The sequence below is a fragment of the Giraffa tippelskirchi genome, chromosome 9 (genome assembly GCF_054371585.1).
Source record: "Giraffa tippelskirchi isolate mGirTip1 chromosome 9, T2T-mGirTip1v1.2.pri, whole genome shotgun sequence".
Taxonomy (NCBI): Eukaryota; Metazoa; Chordata; class Mammalia; order Artiodactyla; family Giraffidae; genus Giraffa; species Giraffa tippelskirchi.
This window is the reverse complement of record NC_137283.1, coordinates 76,510,574-76,525,859: the sequence shown is the minus strand read 5'-3', so window position 1 is coordinate 76,525,859 and position 15,286 is coordinate 76,510,574. Positions and strand designations below refer to the sequence as shown.

At 38.3% G+C, this 15,286-nt stretch overlaps 1 pseudogene; it reads left to right on the top strand.

Moving 5' to 3' along the window:
* The window catches only part of LOC145521878 (solute carrier family 25 member 36-like), a 61,407-nt pseudogene extending 46,121 nt beyond the window's left edge, over positions 1-15,286 (top strand).

Below are 15,286 nucleotides of genomic sequence, written 5' to 3'. Positions count from 1 at the left end.
GTATATTGTCACCCTGCTTATTTAACTTCTATGCAGAGTACATCATGAGAAACGCTGGGCTGGAAGAAACACAAGCTGGAATCAAGATTGCCCGGAGAAATATCAATAACCTCAGATATGCGGGTGACACCACCCTTATGGCAGAAAGTGAAGAAGAACTAAAGAGCCTCTTGATGAAGGTGAAAGAGGAGAGTGAAAAAGTTGGCTTAAAGCTCAACGTTCAGAAAACTAAGATCATTGCATCTGGTCCCATCACTTCATGGGAAATAGATGGGGAAACAGTGGAAACAGTGTCAGACTTTATTTTGGGGGGCTCCAAAATCACTGCTGATGGTGACTGCAGCCATGAAATTAAAAGACGCTTACTCCTTGGAAGGAAGGTTATGGCCAACCTAGATAGCATATTTAAAAGCAGAGACATTACTTTGCCAACAAAAGTCCGTCTAGTCAAGGCTATGGTTTTTCCAGTGGTCATGTATGGATGTGAGAGTTGGACGGTGAAGAAAGCTGAGCGCCGAAGAATTGATGCTTTTGAACTGTGGTGTTGGAGAAGACTCTTCAGAGTCCCTTGGACTGCAAGGAGATCCAATCCATGCATCCTAAAAGAGATCAATCCTGAGTGTTCATTGGAAGGTCTGATGTTGAAGCTGAAACTCCAATACTTTGGGCACCTCATGCGAAGGGTTGACTCATTGGAAAAGACCCTAATGCTGGGTAGGATTGGGGGCGGGAGGAGAAGGGGACGACAGAGGATGAGATGGTTGGATGGCATCACCGACATGATGGACATGGGTTTGGGTAGACTCCGGGAGTTGGTGATGGACAGAGTGGACTGGCGTGCTGCAATTCATGGGGTTGCAAAGAGTCAGACACGACTGAGCGACTGAACTGAACATGTCCAACTGTTTGTAACCCCACAGACTGTAGTCTGCCAGACTCCTCTGTCCATAGAATTATCCAGGCAAGAATACTGGAGTGGTTAACCATTCCCTTCTCCAAGAGATCTTCCTGACACAAAGATCTAACCCAGATCTCTTGCATTGCTGGCAGATTCTTTACCTTCTGAACCACCAGGGAAGCACCGTGTAATCACAGTACTTTTATTTAAGTTACTCTGGGACTAACCCTATAGTTTTCAATTCTTCTGAAAAAATGTTGTAAAATGCAAAGGTGTTTTAAAATTAATTTAGTTAATTTGCTAATTATAAAAAGAGAAAAAACAGAATAAAGAAGGTCATTTTAGTTGTTTTTGAAGCAGTTATAGTCTGAGTAATAATTTTTAAGCTCTCTACATATTCATTTCATCACAAAATGCATCCTTCTCACTTAATATATAAATTTCTTAAATATATGTAAGCATTAATTTTAACAATCTGTTTGTTATTCCTAGATCATAAATTATATATTAATCAAAGTATTAGAAATGTAACATGTTAATATTTTGATAACATACTCATAAATGATTATTTATAGGATTTGTGAAACTTTTGGTGAGTAAGTAAATACAACTTTCAAAAAGTAGAAAATGACTTATTGTATAATTTCAGACCAGGAAATAGTCCTTCCAAAATCACACTTTGGGATGTATTTCAATATTATACTAACTGGAATGTATTAATAAACCATTTGGTGAAGAGGAAAAAAGGATTTGTGCTTTGCTATGCCTACTACTGCTACTTTCTAGTTATCGTAACTAAAGGAAAGACACGTCTATGGGAATTGTTTAATAATTTAGTGAGAGATAGAAGTATTTTGGAAAGAATATTCAGAAACGGAGTGGTTAATGAATAATAAGAAACATGGGAATGAGAAGAGATTGCAGGATGGATGCTATTAAATAAAAAATAAGAAAGATTTTTGGACTGTCTCTTAAACCTGGATAAAGATAAATTCACATAGACCAGAATCAACTTGATTTATTTTTCAGTGGTAAAATTAAAGAGTCAAAACTGAATGAAATTAGGTTTCTGCAATACCTAATACTTCTCTATAGATAAAAATAAAAGTTACTTTCTTTATACTAGTTGGTGACTACTCTTATTGTTGTTTATTTAAAAACACAAGCTGCTAAACTATACTTTAGGCAGAACTGTTTATTCCAACTGCTAAATCTACCAAGTATAAATCTTGGAAGCAGGTAAGAACTTGGCTATGCAATAAGCCAAGTTAGATCTTTTCAAGCCAAATAAACTTAATTTGTGTCCAGAATCATTTAAGCATATTTGCCACACTGATTTAATTAATCAAGTGTAGATATACCCCAAATTAGGAATAGTCATTTTATGGATATCTATAAATGAATTTATGGTTATTGTGTACATGAACATGAATTTCTACTATTGGAGAAAATGTGTCATCCCAAGTGACTTTGAGTGCCAAAAGCAACAGATCAGAGAGACCCTCCCATTCAGTTAGAGTGAGAAAGGTAACCACATGCCCGAGCTTCAGTAAGTGTCTGGGAAAGGTCAAGAGGTCCGGGAACCACTGAAGCAGTGCCTCCACTGAAGTATATAATAGTTGGATTGTGTGGGCTTCCTTGGAAGTCAAATTGCTATTTGTCGCATTTTCTATATAAAACAATATATTTGGAATTCAAATAACTGACTCCAAATCAATCAGTCAATACATTTGGAAGGGAATTTATCAATTGGGACCTGCCTGCAATTGCTAAATCTGCCTTTTGCTCTGAGCTCTGTGACTGCAGCCATTGACAATTACCTTATAGTTCACCTCTGACCCGAGAGAGCAGGCACACTTTCTTAACTTACTTTCATTGAGCAAGCTGATGCTAGACAAAGTCTGGCTCAATAAAGCTTTAAAATAAAAGGTGATCTGTATACTGAAACTAAAGTTATTTTCAATATTACAGCATTTTAATTCTTTTCAATATCATTTTTTAAAAAAAAACTAAATTCTGCACCATTATTCTTCCTTATATTAAGAACAAGATTTCCCCCCTTGATTATGAGAAGGTAAAAAGTCATACAGAGCATTTCCGTTTCCATTTGGAACAAATTAAAAGATGTGTTGGCACATAAATACAAAGAATCATAAGAAACTACTTTCAGCAACTATATTACAATAAAATGGACAACTTGGAAGAAATGAACAAATTCTTAGAAAAGTATAACCTTCCAAAACTGAACCTGGAAGAAATAGAAAATCTTAACAGGCCCATCACAAGCATGGAAATTGAAACTGTAATAAAAAAAAAAAAGAAATCTTCCAACAAACAAAAGCCCAGGACCAGATGGCTTTACAGGTGAAGTCTACTAAAAATTTAGAGAAAGGCTAACATCTATCTCACTCAAATTCTTCCAGAAAATTACAGAGGAAGGTCAACTGCCAAACTCATTCTATGAGGCCACCATCACACTAATACCAAAGCCAGACAAAGATGCCCCCCCAAAAGAAAACTACAGACCAATATCACTGATGAACATAGATGCAAAAATCCTCAAAAAAATTCTAGCAAACAGAATCCAACAACATATTAAAAAGATCATACATCATGATCAAGTGGACTTTATCCCAGGGATGCAAGGATTCTTCAATATTCACAAATCAATGTGATATACCACATTAACAAATTGAAAGATAAAAACCATATGATTATGTCAATAGATGCATGAAAAGTTTTTGACAAAATTCAACATCCATTTATGATAAAAACCCTTCAGAAAGCAGGCATAAAAGGAATGTACCTCAACATAATAAAAGCCATATATGATAACCCACAACAGACATTATCCTCAAAGGTGAAAAATTGAAAGCATTTCCCCTAAGACAAGACAAGGGTGCCCACTCTCACCACTACCACTAGTCAACATAATTTTGGAAGTTTTAGCCACAGCAGTCAGAAAAGAAAAAGAAATAAGGAATCCAGATTGGAAAAGAAGAAGTAAAACTCTCACTGTTTGCGGATGACATGATCCTCTACATAGAAAAAGATACCATCAGAAAATTACAAGAGCTGATCAATGAAGATAGTAAAGTTGCAAGATATAAAATTAATACACAGAAATCCCTTACATTCCTATACATTAACAATGAGAAAACAGAAAGAGAAATGAAGGAAATAATTCCATTCACCAGTGCACCAAAAAGAATAAAATACTTAGGAATAAATCTACCTAAAAAAACAAAGTATCTATATATAGAAAATTATAAAACACTGTGAAAAAAATAAAAAAAATGACACAAATAGATGGAGAAATATGCCATGTTCATGGATCCAAAGAATCAATATAGTGAAAATGAGTATACTACCCAAAGTAATCTATAGATTCAATGCAATCCCTACCAAGCTACTAATGGTATTTTTCACAGAACTAGAACAAATGATTTCACAATTTGCATGGAAATACAAGAAAAAAAAGCTTGAATAGCCAAAGCAATCTTGAGAAAGAAAAAAATAGAACTGAAGGAATCAATCTGCCTGACTTCAAACTACACTACAAAGCTAAAGTCATCAAAACAGTATGTTACTGACACAAAGACAGAAATATAGATCAATGGAACAAAATAGAAAGCCCAGAGATAAATTCATGCACCTATGGACACCTTATCTTTGACAAAGGAGGAAAGAATACACAATGGAGAAAAGACAATGTCTTCAACAAGTGGTGCTGGGAAAACTGGTCAAACATTTGTAAATGAGTGAAACTAGAACACTTTCTAATACCATACACAAAAGTGAACTCAAAATGGATGAAAGATCAAAATGTGAGACCAGAAACTATAAAACTCCTAGAGGAAAACATAGGCAAAATACTCTCTGACATAAATCACAGCAGGATCCTCTATGACCCACCACCCAGAGTAATGGAAATAAAAGGAAAAATAAACAAACGGGACCTAATTAAACTTAAAAGCTTTTGCACAACAAAAGAAACTCTAAGCAAGGTGAAAAGACAACCATCAGAATGGGAGAAAATAATAGCAAATGAAGCAACTGACAAAGAATTAATCTCAAAAATATACAAACAGCTCATGCAGTTCAATTCCAGAAAAATAAATCAGCCAATCAAGAAATGGGCCAAAGAACTAAACAGACATTTTTCCAAAGAAGACATACAGATGACTAACAAACACATGAAATGATGTTCAACATCACTCATTATCAGAGAAATGCAAATCAAAACCACAATGAGGTACCATCTCATGCTGGTCAGAATGGCTTCTATCAAAAAATCTGCAAACAATAAATGCTGGAGAGGGTGTGGAGAAAAGGGAACCCTCTTAACACTGTTGGTGGGAATGCAAACTAGTACAGCCACTATGGAGAACAGTGTGGAGATTCCTTAAAAAACTGGAAAGAGAACTGCCATACGACCCAGCAATCCCATTACTGGGCATACACACTGAGGAAACCAGAATCAAAAGAGACTCGTGTATCACAATGTTCATTGAAGCACTGTTTATAATAGCCAGGGCATGGAAGCAACCTAAATGTCCATCAGCAGACGAATGGATAAGAAAGCTGTGGTACATATACACAATGGAATATTACTCAGCTATTAAAAAGAACACCTTTTAGTCAGTTCTAATGAGGTGGATGAAACTGGAGCCTATTATGCAGAGTGAAGTAAGTCAGAAAGAAAAACACCAATACGGTATATTAACACATGTATATGAAATATAGAAATATGGTAATGATGATCCTATAAAGAGACACAGATATAAAGAACAGACTTTTGGACTCTGTGGGAGAAGGCACGAGTGGGATGATTTGAGATAATAACATTGAAACATGTATATTATCATATGTGAAATAGAACACCAGTCCAAGTTTGCTGCATGAAGCAGGACACTCAAAGCCAGTGCACTGGGACAATGCTGAGTGATGGAATGGGGTGGGAGGTTGGAGGTAGGTTCAGGATGGGGGACACACGTACACCCATGGCTGATTCATGTCAATATGTGGCAAAAACCACTACAATATTGTAGAGTGGTTAGCCTCCAATTAAAATTAGTAATTTAATTTTTTTTAAATGTGTTGGATTAGTCAAAGACAGCTCTGCTCTCTGTAGTAAAAAGTGCACAAAATGCATGCTTTCAATGAGCCTGGGTTTTAGCTGCCTAAGACCTATTGGATATGTCAAAGTGAATGAATCTTCCAAACAATATTATATACAGAAAATAAATATATAAACATCACATTATAATACATGAAAGAATATATTTCTGTGTTTAGATTTTATGATTAAATTGTTCAGTGAAAGCTAAACATCTGGTTAAAACACCAGCCTCCTCTTTCTTCTACATGTTTTTAAGCATCTTTCATCAAAGTAACATAGGTGGATTTCTTTTTACAAGTAAGGAGATATTATGCTCATTTATCCACATGAACTCTATACGTAGGGAAAGTACTTGGCACACCAGTTGGCTATGGGGTAAAATTCTCTTTTCAGTAAGTCAATTCAGGTACAACAATTCTCCCCTGTTAAAGTTTATAACACTATTCTAGAATCTTCTGTCTTTCATATTACATAGTAATAAATAAGCATCATGATTTCCATAATGTATTCATTTTCCTATTCTAAGATAAGCATATTGAGACTGCAATATCCAAGAGATATCAAAGGGCTTTCCATATCACCAAGCCAGATCTATGACCAGAATCAGAAATTCAGAAAGATCTGCTTTAAACAAGCAAGAAACCTGGCTATAATTATAGCAAGGAGAATGGCATTATTGTAAATCTTCAGCTTTGATGAGATGAGGGAGACTACACCTCGACAAATGTTAGTTTGTCCTGTGTCAGAATATCTTTTGAAGATAAATTTGGGGCTTACTTTATGAATTCATATTTTCCTCCCAAGGGTTACAGTGTTGATAGAACTAAAAATATATTTTACTATTGTTTGAAATATCAGTAGAGATTAGTCAAATACATAAAACTAACAGATTTTTGATGTAGCTCAAGATTCAATGTAAAGTTAAAAAAAATTCCTTCTATGATCTTACTTTTTAAATATGGACCAGATACTAATGATAATAGGTAAAATGTGGTGTCACTTTTTCATTTACATTCTTTGACATAAAAGTGTCTAACACATTTTATGATTCTACACACAGAATTTTTACTATATAAATTTCATGTGTACAGCATTAAGTTCAACATCTGCAAATCTTTTCTTCTTTTTTTTTTGAAGTGGTGCAAATGAACTAACTACACACATCAGAGATCTTTTATTTTATGCTTTTGCTTTACAAGGATGGTGATCCTGTTTTAGGTGCATATTAAATAGAAAATATGAAATTCACTATTATGATCAAGGTGGGGGAAAAAATTCTTTAACATTTAAATTCTCATGCAATGAGAATGATCACAACAAATCCATTTACCACCCATCACCATACAATTGAGCTCTTTAACAATTTCACACACCTTCAATCTCCCTTGCCCAGTGATGACCACTACTCTATTCTCTATATCGATGAGTTTGTTTTTATTTTATGTTTGTTTGTTTAGACAGTGCATTTGAGTGAAGTCATCCATACACTTTATAGAAAACTGACCAAATTGATCACATGGATCACAGCCTTGTCAAACTTAATGAAACGATGAGCCATGCTGTGTAGGGCCACTCAAGATGGACGGGTCATGGTGGAGAGGTCTGGCAAAACGTGGTCCACTGGAAAAGTGAATAGCAAACAACTTCTGGATTCTTGGCTTGAGAATCCCATGAACAGTATGAAAAGGCAAAAAGTTATGACACTGAAAAATGAACTCCCCAGGTCAGTAGATGTCCAATAAGCTACTGGAGAAGAGTGGGGAAATGACTCCGGGAAGAATGAAGAAACAGAGTCAAAGAAAAAACATGCCCAGTTGTGGATGTGACTGGTGAATGAAGTAAAGGAGCTGATGCTGTAAGGAGCTATATTGCATAAGAACCTGGAAGGTGAAGTCCATGGATCAAGCTAAATTAGAAGTAGTCAAACAGGAGATGGCAAGAATGAACATTGGCATTTTAGGAATCAGTGAACTAAAATGGATTGGAACGTGCAAATTTAATTCAGATGACCATTTTCATCTATGAATGTGGGCAAGAATCCCTTAGAAGAAATGGAGTAGCCCTCATAGTCAACAAGAGTCTGAAATGCAGTACTTGGGTGCATTCTCAAAATTGACAGAATGACCTCTGTTCATTTCCAACGCAAAACATTCAATATCACAATAATCTTAGTATATGCCCCACTACTAATGCAGAAGAAGCTGAAATTAAACAGTTCTTTGATGATATACAAGAACTTCTAGAATGAACACTAAAAAAAAAAAAAAATGTCCTTTTCATCATAGGGGACTGGAATGCAAAAGTAGGGAGTCAAGAGATATCTGGAGTAATAGGCAAGTTTGGTCTTAGGGTACAAAATGAAGCAAGAAAAGGGCTAACAGAGTTTTGCCAACAGAATGTGCTGGTTATAGTAAACACCCTGTTCCAACAACAGAAGAGATGACTCTACACAGGGACATCACCAGATGGTCAATACTGAAACTAGATTTATTATATTCTTTTCATCCTAAAAGAGATCAATCCTGGGTGTTCATTGGAAGGTCTGATGTTGAAGCTGAAACTCCAATACTTTGGCCACCTCATGCAAAGGGTTGACTCATTGGAAAAGACCCTAATGCTGGGTAGGATTGGGGGCGGGAGGAGAAGGGGATGACAGAGGATGAGATGGTTGGATGGCATCACCAACTCGATGGACATGGGTTTGGGTAGACTCTGGGAGTTGGTGATGGACAGAGAGGCCTGGCATGCTGCAATTCATGGGGTCGTAGAGTCGGACACGACTGAGCGACTGAACTGAACTTTCAGCTGGAAATGGAGAAACTCTATACAGACAGCAAAAACAAGACCAGAAGATACTGTAGCTCACGTCATGAACACTTTATTGCAAAATTCAGACTTTAATTGATAAAAGTAGGGAAAACCACTACACCATTCAGGTATGATCTAAATAATATACCTTAGGATTATGCAGTGGAAATGTCAAATAGATTAAGGGATTAGATCTGATAGATTGCCTGAAGAACTATGGACAAAAGTTCGTGATATTGTAAAGGAGGCAGTGATCAAGACCACCCCCCCTCAAAAAAAAAAAAAAAAAGAAATGCAAAAAGGCAAAATGGTTGTCTGAGGAGGCCTTACAAATAGCAAGAAAAGAGAAGCTAAAGACAAAGTAGAAAAGGAAAGATATACCCATCTGAATGTAGAGTTCCAAGGAATAGCAAGGAGAGATAAGAAAGTCTTCCTTAGTGATCACTGTAAAGAAATAGAAGAAAACAATACACTAGGGAAGACTAGAAATCTTTTCAAGGAAATTAGAGATATCAAGGGGAACATTTCATGAAAAGGTGGGCACAATAAAGGACAGAAACTGTATGGACCTAGCAGAAGCAGAAGATATTAAGGAAAGGTAGCAAGAATACACAGAGGAACTATGCAAAAAAAAAAAAAAAAATCCAATGAACCAGATAACCACGAAGGTGTGATCACTCACCTAGAGCCAGACATCAAGGAGTCCAAAGTTATGTGGGCCTTAGGAAACATCACAAAGAACAAAGCTAGCAGAGGTGATGGAATTTCAGCTGAGGTATTTCACCTCTTAAAAAATGATTCTATTAAAGTTCTGCACCCAATATGCTAGCAAATTTGGAAAACTCAGCAGTGGTCACAGGACTGGAAAAGTTCAGTTTTCATTCCAATCCCAAAGCAAGGGCAATGCCAAACAACATTCAGACGATTGAACAATTGTACTCATCTCACATGCTAGCAAAGTAATGCTCAAAATTCTCCTAGTCAGGCTTCAACTGTACATGAACCTAAGTTCCAGATATTCAAGCTGGATTTTTAAAAGACAGAGGAACCAGAGATCCAATTGCCAACATCTATTGGATCATACAAAAAAGCAAGGGAGTTCCAGGAAAACAGCTACTTCAGCTTTATTGACTACACCTAAGTCTTTGACTATCTGGATCACAACAAACTGTGGAAAATTCTTGAAGAGATAGGAATACCAGGCCACCTGACCTGCCTCCTGAAAAATTTGTATGCAGGTCAAGAAGCAACAGTTAGAACCCAACATCGAGTAACAGACTCGTTCCAAATTGGGAAAGGAGCATGTCAAGGTGTATATTGTCTCCCGTGAACCAGGAACTTCCAGATGTTCAAGCTGGATTTAGAAAAGGCAGAAGAACCAGAGATCAAATTGCCAATATCCACTGGATCATCAAAAAAGCAAGAGAGTTCCAGAAAAAACATCTATTTCTGCTTTATTGACTATGCCAAAGCCTTTGACTGTGTGGATCACAATAAACTGTGGAAAATTCTGAAAGAGATGGGAATACCAGACCATATGACCTGTCTCTTGAGAAACCTGCATGCAGGTCAGGAAGCAACAGTTAGAACTGGACATGGAACAACAGACTGGTTCCAAATAGGAAAAGGAGTACGTCAAGGCTGTATATTGTCACCCTGCTTATTTAACTTCTATGCAGAGTACATCATGAGAAACGCTGGGCTGGAAGAAACACAAGCTGGAATCAAGATTGCTGGGAGAAATATCAATAACCTCAGATATGCGGATGACACCACCCTTATGGCAGAAAGTGAAGAAGAACTAAAGAGCCTCTTGATGAAAGTGAAAGAGGAGTGAAAAAGTTGGCTTAAAGCTCAACGTTCAGAAAACTAAGATCATGGCATCTGGCCCATCACTTCATGGGAAATAGATGGGGAAACAGTGGAAACAGTGTCAGATTTTATTTTGGGGGGCTCCAAAATCACTGCAGATGGTGATTGCAGCCATGAAAGTAAAAGACGCTTACTCCTTGGAAGGAAGGTTATGGCCAACCTAGATAGCATATTTAAAAGCAGAGACGTTACTTTGCCAACAAAAGTCCGTCTAGTAAAGGCTATGGTTTTTCCAGTGGTCATGTATGGATGTGAGAGTTGGACGGTGAAGAAAGCTGAGCGTCACAGAATTGATGCTTTTGAACTGTGGTGTTGGAGAAGACTCTTGAGAGTCCCTTGGACTGCAAGGAGATCCAGTCAATCCACCCTAAAGGAGATCAGTCCTGGGTGTTCATTGGAAGGACTGATGTTGAAGCTGAAACTCCAATACTTTGGCCACTTCATGCAAAGAGTTGACTCATTGGAAAAGACCCTAATGCTGGGTAGGATTAGGGGCAGGAGGAGAAGGGGATGATAGAGGATGAGATGGTTGGATGGCATCACTGACTCGATGGACATGGGTTTGGGTAAACTCCAGGAGTTGGTGATGGACGGGAAGGCCTGGCGTGCTGCAATTCATGGGGTCGCAAAGAGTCAGACACCACTGAGCGACTGAACTGAACTGAACTTATTTAACTTAAGTGCAGAGTATTCCATGAGAAATGCTGGGGTGAATGAAGCACAAGCTGGAATCAAGATTTCCAGGAGAAATATCAATAACCTCAGATATGCAGATGAAACCACCCTTATGGCAGAAAACAAAGAGGAACTAAAGAGCTTCTTGAAGAAATTAAAAGAGGAGAGTGAAAAAGCTGGCTTAAAACTCAACACTCAAAACACTAAGATCACGGAATATGGTCCCATCGCTTCATTCAAATAGATGGGGAAACAAAGGAAATAGTGAAAGACTTTATTTTCTTGGACTCCAAATCACTGCAGGTGGCGACTGCAGCCATGAAATTAAAAGACACTTGTTCCTTGTAAGAAAAGCTATGACTAACTTAAATAGCACTTTAAAAAGCAGAGACATTATTTTGCTCAAATGGTCCATCTAGTCAAAGCTATGGTTTTTCCAGTAGTCATGTATGGATGTGAGAGTTGGACCATAAAGAAAGCTGTGCACTGAAGAATGATGCATTTGAACTGTGGTATTGGAAAAGACTCCCTTGTGGTGTTGGAAAGAATACCTTGGACTGCTAGATCAAACCAGTCAATCCTAAAGGAAATCAGTCCTGAATAGTCATTGGAAAGACTGATGCTGTAGCTGAAGCTCCAATACTTTGGCCACCTGATGGGAAGAACTGACTCTTTGGAAAAGACTCTGATGCTGGGAAAGATTGAAGTCAGGAGAAGGGGATGACAGAGGATGAGACGGTTGGGTGTCATCACTGACTCAATGGATGTAAGTTTGAGTAAGCACCGGGAATTATTGATGGACAGGAAAGCCTGTCATGTTGCTGTCCATGGGGTCGCAAATAGTTGGACACAACGGAGTGACTGGACTAAACTGACCCATGGGCTTATTTCACTTAGAATAATACCCTGTAGGCCTATCTATGTTGCTGCAAATTGCAAGACTTCATTCTATATTATAGCTGATAATAAGTCACAGTATATAGGCACCACATTTTCTTTATCATTCATCTGTTGACTAATACTCAGGTTGCTTCCATATATTTGCTATTCTAAATAATGCTGCAATAAACAGAGAGGTGTATGTCTTTTTAAATTAGTGTTTTCATGTTCTTTGGACAAATATTCCAAAGTGAAATAGTTAGGTTACATGGTAACTCTATTCTTAAATTTTTGAGGAATAATCATACTAATTTTCATACTGGGTGAACCAATTTATACTCCCACCAGTAATGTAAGAGGTCCCTTTTACTCCACGTCCTCTTTAATATATTTTACTCCTTGTATGTTTAATAGACATTTAACAGGTATTTGGTGGTTTCATACTGTGGTTTAAACAGCTTGTTTGTTTTTTGCATAAGTTCTTAATATATTTTTGATACTAAACTATTCTTGTATATGTGATATTTAATCATATTGCTTTCATATTAGTGTCTTTAGCTGTTCAGGAGCATTTTAGTTTGATACAATCTCAATTGTTAATTTTTGCTTTTATATCTATTTTCTTTAGAATCACATCCTCATAAACACCCCTGCAACAAAAGTCAGTTAGGTTACTGCCTAAGTTTTCTTGAAGGAATTTTAAATATCCATTCTTCTCCCAAGTTTGATAATCATCTTTTTCTGAGATTTTTTTTTTATTGCTCTGTTGATTAGAAAATATACCTCTGTTTCATAATGTCGCCTTTTTCTCTGTGTTTGTTTCTATCAATGTATTATGTAAATCAGTTATTTCTCCACGTTGTGAAGAGATGATCTTATGTAACAGATATCCTTTGTGGTCAAAAGCACAATCCCACTTGACCACAAGAGCCAGGCACTCAACAGTGTCCTACATGTGGCTTCCATGTGCTTGTCATTTGTGGCAAAACTAGGAATGCTGCTGTGGCATGTGGGTGGGCAGCACCTGACCTTGGAATGACTGTGGTGCCTAACTACAATATCATCTATGTGTTGGTGGGCCCAGTCATTATGGGGTCAGCTGTGAGACCCAACAGAAACTCAGGAGAGGGCCAGACTCTCAGCTAACAGGTTAGATGGAGATTTCCAAAATGGTACCAGCCAGCACAGGCATTAAAAAGGTAGCATGAGATTACAAAAATGGCTCATAACTGTGTCTCACTCACCAAAGTGTGTCCTAATTGGTTCTTGCTTTCTGAAATTTGCTTCGAGATAAGTAAGTGGGTTTCTTTCATCTATGGTACACGTGCTGTTCAATCTGGTGTTTTGTGCTGGTTTGGGGCTGAACAAGGCTGTGAACAACCCCACTAGAGAAGGTTTTCCATTCCATATAGTTCTATAATTTTCCTAGTCATATTCCCCATTGATTTTCAAAGCCAAGTGTTTCAGGGGCTTGTCACTCCATGCAGCATCTGAGGGATGGATGCCTCAATTGGAGCTCAAATTCCTCAATCTTCAGGGAAAATAAGTATTTTTCATCCTTTCCAAATATGGATACGTTTTTCAAACAACACAAAGGATGACTCTAAATATGGACATCACCAGATGGTCAGTATCAAAATCAGATTGATTATGTTCTTTGTAGCTAAAGATGGAGAAGCTAAATACAGTCAGTAAAAACAAGACCTGGAGCTGACTGTGGCTCAGATCATCAGCTACATATTGCAAAATTCAGGTTTAAATCGAAAAAAGTACGGAAAACCACTGGGTCATTTAAGTATGACCTAAGTCAAATCCCTTATGATTATACAATGAAGGTAATGAATAAATTCAAGGGATTAGATCTGGTAGATAGAGTGCATGAAGAACTACAGATGGAGGTTTGTAACAGTGTACAGGAGGCAGTGACCGAATCCTTCAGAAAAAGAAGGAAGCTGTCCAAGATGATGGAGGAATAGGGTGGGGAGACCACTTTCTCCTCCACAAATTCATCAAAAGATCGTTTGAATGCTGAGCAACTTCCACAGAACAACTTCTGAACACTGATGGAGGACACCAGGCACCCAGAAAAGCAGCCCAATCTCTTCAAAAGGAGGTAAGACAGAATAGAATATAATAGACAAAAACAGAGACAAAAAGATTTAGGAATGGAGACCCATCCTGGGAGGGAGTCATGAAGGAGGAGAAGTTTCTACACAGTAGAAAAACCTCTCACAGTCTTGTCTGTGGGAAGTTATGGAATCTCAGAGGGCAACATAACTGGGAGAAAACACACACACCCACAGAATACACACCTAACCACAACTAAAAGCAGAGACAGAGAAGTGACACAGATGCTCCCATCCGCCAACAGTGAGTGGGGGCTGGGCAGGGAGGCATGAGCTGCATCATCATCATTGGTCCTTAAGGTAAGGACCAGGCCTGAATTCTCTGAGGACAATCTGAGGGAGCTAATGCGAGATAGCAAACCAAACCACAGGATCGCCAGAGGGGGGGGAAAGAGACGTTTCCTGCGAAAGGCTATAATACCACATGGTGACCCCTGGTGCACTCACAGAACAAAGGATTGAGTGAATATCAAAGGAGAGCAACCCAGCTGCTATATAGGTCCCTCCCTCCCTGGAGGCAGAGAGGCAAGTGTGTGGCAGCCAAAGCCAGAAGGCAAGGGTGTGCTGCAATCTCGGCCCCAGGCACCTCATCTTCCACAAAACTGTGAGCAAGCTCCCAGTTTCTAAGCACATTTTCCTGGGATCCTGGAAGATGGACATCTGGCAGGAGTGTCACAGCCTGAGAACAGCTCCCCAGAAGAGGCACACAGCACACCTGAGGCTGTGCCCTCACAGCACACCCGGGAAACTGATCAGACAGGGCCAGAGAGGTGCATAAGACGCATGGCCCACCTGGTACAGTGTGTTTGCCAAGCACCCAGTCGCCTGAGCTACTCATACCTGGGAAGGGCACAAAATGAACAGCCCATCTGTGTTTGTGCCCCTGAGAAGCACCCAAGAACCTGA